Source organism: Chlamydotis macqueenii, chromosome 4 (genome assembly GCF_036417535.1).
Source record: "Chlamydotis macqueenii isolate bChlMac1 chromosome 4, bChlMac1.mat, whole genome shotgun sequence".
NCBI lineage: Eukaryota > Metazoa > Chordata > Aves > Otidiformes > Otididae > Chlamydotis > Chlamydotis macqueenii.
In genome coordinates, this window is record NC_141559.1 from 62,748,441 (window position 1) to 62,754,440 (window position 6,000).

Here is a 6,000-nt window from a genome sequence, read left to right on the forward strand (position 1 = left end):
ACAAAATTAATGTCTTGCCCTGAAAAAGTGCCTGCTGAAACCTAGCCCATTTTCTTGATAGTTCTTTTAGTATCATCATCTGGTAAGTATGGCTGCCAAAATCAAGGCCTACTTACTTCTAAACTCTAATGATTTGCCTGAGGAACTAATTTTTACAATGTTTTGGATACCTGCTCTTGCTCTCTATTACTTGGCACCAAAATACTGTCCTCCAGAGTAGGTATATTTGTTTCATATGCAGTGGACTGAGTCATAGCTCAATCTGGCCATCCACACCAGATCAGAAACTCTACTGCCAACGTGTGTGCTATACATGCAAGGGCTGAAGAAAATGACACCATGAACATTTTATGAATATACTTCTGCCCAAATTGGAAAAAATGTCAAAACCTGCTTGTCTGGTCAAGAGAAGAATTCAAGCATTCCCAATTTCCTATGAAACTTTAACATTCTCTATCATATTCAACTTGCCTTCTCAATGGCACCCTGCAGAATTTAAAAATTATCCCAGTTACCAGTTACCATAAATAACTTGATGTTTGAAAGTGCATAGTTTGGCAGTTATGTTTTGTTCTTCTCCCTTGTGTTTGTACTCTGTCAAGATTTGTGCTCTCTTAGCAGACATAGATGGAAAAGTTTAGAATTATATGAATTACAGCTATCAGTTCTGTTTTATATTTTGAAATATTATTTCTCAGGTCAACTTCAACTTTTTAATTTATTAGTTGCTGAATCTTCACTCAGTGAAATAATATGTGTTAAAATTCAGAGAGCAGGATCTACATTAATGAAAAACTATCCCGAGAAATCTCTGTTATGGTCCTCCTAAAAACAGTCAGAAACCCTAAGAAAGCAGACTATAAAGAAGTCTTCTTCAGATCCTTCAATGAGATTTTCAAAATGAGTTTGAGTGACTTGTGAAACCTAAATCCTTTTTGTTTTTCCTATCAAAGTTATGGTCCTAAACTACTTAGGAAACTGCAACTTATGCTAACACACTGTCCAGTCAATACTAATTTAGTGAACCAATGACATCTGAGAGAACTATTTGACATCTGCATTACAGATCATTACTGTGGTACAGTATTACACTATTTATTCTAACAATATAAAGTTTAAAGTTCCTAAATCTAGTGTGATGATCTTCAGAAATTTTATTATTCTTTGAAGATTTCTGTAAACTGAGGAAAATTTCAGTTCCTATGTTGTTGTTTTTTAAATAGGCAGATTTATATCAAGCACAACAATGGTGTAGGAGAAATAAAGCCACATAAATGTCTAGGCTTGAAGAAATTGTTAAAAGCTCTTCCTGGGACACTCCCACCCCTACTGTGAGATCAAATCTTCCAGCAACAGGTACAGTGCTGCCCTCCTAGAGGCTCCTGTCTAGCAGGGCAGGCTGCCAGCTGGAGAGATAATGTGGGAAACCCCTGCTGAGCAAATGCAGTATTTTATAATATCCTTCCAGCTGGCAGTCTGCCTAGGATGGTATTTCTGTGCACTCTTCAAAACACTTTAAGAAGTTTATTAAGATTGCAGGCAGCAACCATGGCAACTGGTAGGAACTATATTTCTGAAATGCACCAGAAAAGCATGTATACAAATAAATCTGTGTTGTGGGGAGATACAGATCAATCCAATACACTATTGTAATTTCAGTACATATTGAATAAAGTTGCACATGAAGCCTGAGCACTACAGCTTAATCCAGATGGGAAGGATACTGGAACAAAGCCTTATCCTAGTACTTTTGTACTTGTTTGTGTGTATCAGGTGATGGGTTTCCTGGTGTTGAAACAGTGTTATGTTCTTAGTCATACATATGATCTGCAGGAGGATCAGTTAACACTTAATGAAGAACCATGCCATAAAGGATTACTTAATGGAGTACTACTAGCATATGAATATTTTTCTATTTACTAAAAGCTAACTAACAGCTCAGATAAACTAGGGCTGTTGACAGATCAACATCAAATCGATGGCTATGTTTGGAGTGTGGCTAGGAATATGTTTGTATTTTAATTTACAAGAATTGTTTATAATATGGAGTAAGCATTGACAAAAGCAAGTGAACTAAAAGCAGATGAAATGAGCTATATAAAAAAAAAAAACCCAACAAAAACTAGTCAAGCAATAAAAGAGCAACTGAGTTTAACAAGCAAAAAGTTTAACAGTGGCAAGCACATTACATATGGCAATAGTTTCTGTCCTTTTCCTTGGATTATTTGCTAAAGCTTACAGACAACATTATGTTCTTAGGTACGTCTATGTAACCCATTGGCTTCTGTCCCTGTGACTCTGTTTTAGTTCTGTCAGTATTTCTTACAATGGGTTTACAGTCTTGTTGGATCTGAAGCAAGTATCACTAGAGGCCAGATTACTCATTACTTTGCCTTGTGTACTCATTTATAACATTGCAAAATTGGTTTAAAATGTTACCTCTCTGATTTGTGGGGCAATTGTGAAGTGAGTCTCTTAACAGTTATTAGAATCAGGAGAGCGAAGGGAAAGAGAAAACTCATGTAAAATGTTGTATAGATAAGCACTTCAGAAAACTGTTTTTCTGGTTTTATTTTTTTTCATAAATTCTACCAAACCATTAAAAATATTTTTACATCTATTTATATATTTATGAATATTAACCAAGTTTTACAGAAGTTTTGTTAGCCTTAATAGAATAACATTGCACTCCTGCTTGTAGCTGTGTGATAAAAACATTCTGAGCTTCTAAAATAAAGTAAAAATATCCACCAGGAATGTGTTTAGGAAGAACTAATTATTGGAAAACATATTCTTTGTAGTATTTCATAAAAGACTTTTATTTGATATTAGGATTTATACAATAAAGTTATAATTCGTTATGCAGAAAAGAGACAGATGATGACTAACTAAAATTAAGGAGAAAAAAAAAAGGGAACTGAAATTACCAACCTGGAGTTGGTAACTTCAGCTAAGCTTGTTAATTATCTCCACTGCTAATATAATAACTGTTTCCCAGATAGATTCTAACATTTTAGGTTAATTGCCCTGTAAAGAGTGGGGAAAATGGGAGAAACACAGAGGATCTTATCATGCACCTAACTGGACACAAAGCCCCGTGATTAAGAAGTATATAATCAGAGGTTCGTGACTGATGTTCCTCAGCAACGACTTGCCTCTTCAGGCATGGTATTCATTAAGGAAGATTGTATCTCAACCTAAAGCCTATATAAGAGTCCATTACTAGCAAATGATGGCTGATAACAAGTCAGCACGATCACAGGAGCTGCAAAAGGAATCCTGCTGTTGCAGTGGCTTGCTGTGCAAAATCCTGCCAAGAACCAGAAATATTTCTTGTACTGAAGATGTGCCTGGAGGTATCTTTAGTCTTTGAACCAGTGACTACATCTGACCCTTAATCTACTAAAATTGTGTAAAATATTACCATAAGGAAGGTGTAAGATGTTGCCAATAATTACAATCTTCAACCTGCTATGATACTGACTTAACTTTAAGGCACCTTCTAGGCATATATATAAAGATCTGATATTCTACTACAAACCATACAGCTTGTTTGCTGAGCAGATAATCTGGTACTGTGCAATTTAGTTCACATAAAAACCCCCAAAAATTTAAAGAAATGAATAAGAGTACTATTATTATTTGTAAAAGACTTTACTCAGGATGTCATCTCTGAGCAAACCAATGGTATTAATAATGCCCAGGTGGCATACTCCAGCCCCTGTTATTGAATATCAGATTGGCTATATCCAGAAACATATTACAGAAGGACTGTAAAATTATATCAAATGTTGGCTAAGTGTTTAATTGGGGATGTCCCTGAGGGCTACAAGTTCCTGAGAGGAAATCTAAAGTGCTAGATCTCAGTTGCTTTAACAGCGCTGTGACATGCAGAACAAGCTCCTGCCAGGGCTGAATAGGGTCCTGACTCACATAATGTCCAAGGTATAATTAAAGACTCTGATAAAAGGAACATATGCCATATAATTCCCTTCCTGTATTTTCCTTCCTTTCACAGAAGAACTGATTTTATTGAGGTCCTAATCAGATAAGTAGGAGAAACTGTTAGAAAGGAAAAGTCTAAAGAAGCAACAATTTTCTGGGTTCTTAATTTTCAGCAAGCAGGAAGATTGTTTATTGCTTACATCATAGAAAATCTGGATCCTTTTCTTGCTTATTTATACTTTCCAGGTATGACATGCATGAGTAATTCGGCTACTACATGTCTCATCCTCTCCACCTGTTCATGATACAAAATATTTGTCCACAGGAATCTGGCAAAGCTAATATGATTCCTATGTCTTCAAGATTTCTGAATATCTTTGTACACCATTTTTTGTAATGTGTTACTTTCTTTCTCTAGAAAGAAAGTTTATGGGCCTCAAGTACAAGGAAATGTAACTGTAAACAAATTCTTACTTTTTGTTCTGTAGTCTGTGGAACAACAAGCTGACAAAATTCAGTGCACAATTTAAAGCTGTGCTACCAAAAAAAAGTATTTGAAAATAGTGTAAGAAATAAGTCTAGCCATCTATAGGGGAAAAAAAAAAAAACCTGAAAAAAAAATATTGATGTGTGTGCACTACTAGATTGGAGACCAGACAGAATGGCTTTGACTCCATATATAGTTAATACAACTGCATGAAGAACAGAGGTTCTGCCGGTAGAGCTGACACCAGGCCATGAGCAGAGGGCAAAACAAAAAATTGTTCTCACTCATGCATAGTCTTGGGGTCATTCTAGCACTCTTAATTCCCCTGCACTGACCAATATTAGGTCCCTAGAGTAATAATTCGAAAGTTGGACCTGCTTTCCAGAGAATCAGTTCCTCCTTCTCTCAAACTGCATACATATCCAGATCAGAAAACTTTGAAAAATGCCATGTCTATAAATCAGTTCAATCTTGCCTGCTGAGTTCAGAATTTATATTTTATGCTTATGGAAATAAGATATCCCCAGCTTTCTGACAGATATAATTATCCAGAAAAGGACTAACATCTAACTTTAAAACATGACTTTTCAAAATACCATAAACATACATTAAGTACATTTATACTCACAGTAGTCATGACATATGGAGTAACATATATTTTGAAGTGGTTTTATGATTCTGCATAACATTTAAAAAATGTTTTTTTACTTCTAGATTGTGACGTGAAGTTACATCAACATAAGTTTGGTGAGCCACACATACATACAGAGAGACGACAGAATTGCTGATGAAGAATGTGCATCAGAGTAAGTAAATGCCAGCTTTTTCAGAATGATTTTCGTATATGCAGACATATGTTCTTGAGCACATGTAATATCTGGCTACATCAAATTACACAAAGAATTCATTCTAGTAAGTCTCATAACAGATTGCTGCTGTTATAAACCTGCAAAATGTACACAGTAACGTGACATTCAAGCTGATTCTTCCCCCTCGCCCCCAGCTCTACAATTACATTTTCAGTTGTGTAATTGTTATAAAAAAAAAAAATGGAGGAAAGGAATACATTTCCTAAGGAAAATTACAATAACTCAAACTTCAAACTCTTCCTTTTCAGGAGTGTTAAACTCTTGACCATTTTTTCCTAGTCTTTTTTTTGTACTGTGGTCTGTGATGAGAATAGAACTTGGACATGTAAGAACTGCTCGAAAAAAAATACAGTGCAATGTGTTCTAACTAACTGCAATTACAATTATGTTAGCTATATGAAAAATTCCATGCTTTTTTGTTGCTTTCTCTGATTTTTTTTCATTATAATAATCAAATTATCATTTCCTTCCTTTTAGGAACATGGTTGGCCTGTAGAAAGCAATTTTATTGACATTTGGAGACAATTAAGGATTTTTTTGAGTCTAGATTTTATTTAGCTAGTATGCTAAAGCCAATTCTCAGAGCTGAGTGTTTTCATCTTAATCTCATAAAGACCTTTTTACACACTTACATGTGGAGAAATACAGTCCTGTAAACATAAAACTTGTGGAAAACAAGGGGAATTTAAAAAATAAGTT

At 35.0% G+C, this 6,000-nt stretch overlaps 1 long non-coding RNA gene across 1 annotated transcript in view; it reads left to right on the forward strand.

The window, feature by feature from the left end:
* LOC147601006 (uncharacterized) overlaps nucleotides 1-5,239 on the forward strand; it is a 115,298-nt gene extending 110,059 nt beyond the window's left edge. Inside the window, exon 3 of the long non-coding RNA XR_015258530.1 lies at nucleotides 5,147-5,239. This is a non-coding gene — a long non-coding RNA (uncharacterized LOC147601006). The remainder of the gene's footprint in view (nucleotides 1-5,146) is intronic.
* The last annotated feature ends 761 nt before the right edge of the window (nucleotides 5,240-6,000 follow it).